Source organism: Geospiza fortis, unplaced genomic scaffold (assembly GCF_000277835.1).
Source record: "Geospiza fortis unplaced genomic scaffold, GeoFor_1.0 scaffold450, whole genome shotgun sequence".
Classification (NCBI taxonomy): domain Eukaryota; kingdom Metazoa; phylum Chordata; class Aves; order Passeriformes; family Thraupidae; genus Geospiza; species Geospiza fortis.
Genome location: NW_005054416.1, coordinates 2001239 through 2001863, shown reverse-complemented (window position 1 = coordinate 2001863; position 625 = coordinate 2001239).

Genomic DNA, 625 nt, shown 5'->3' with positions numbered 1-625 from the left:
GCATCGAGTTTCGCAGTGCTCGGCGGGCGCTCCCAGCCCTCGGAGCCCGGATGAATCACGGGTTCCCCCCGCAGCGGGCGGAGGGGGTGGATCGCTCCCTCTGCAAGCCGACACTTGCCCGCCGTCCCCGTGCCAGGATCCCGGGGGATCGGGGCCATCCCAGCAGCTCCGGGGGACAGAGGGGCACCGGGGACATCCCTGAGCCCACTGGCACCCCCACCTTCCCCCAGTTCTGCCTCCCTCCCAGACCTGCGTTCCCCCAGCATAACGCTGCCCTGCAGCTGACAAATGGAAATTTGGGGGTCTGGGGGGATTCAAGGAATGCTTGGAGCTGGAATGGGCAGCGCTTGCCTCATCAAGCAGTTCGTTAATTGGGGAAGGTCGGATAGGAGGGGGATACACCCTGGGGGCTTAGAAACAGCAAATCAGCACAATAAAAACGTTTGAAGCAAAATTGAGGGATTCCCGAGGGGACCCGACGGCAGCTGGAGTGACACAGAGTGAAATTAACCCAATCCAGGGTCCCTAAAGCAGCCGCTGACCACCCCCAGCCTGGAGCCATCTCTGTCACTGCCCCGCGGGGTGACAGAGCCACATTCCCGGGGAGTCCCGGCTCCCGGGAGCG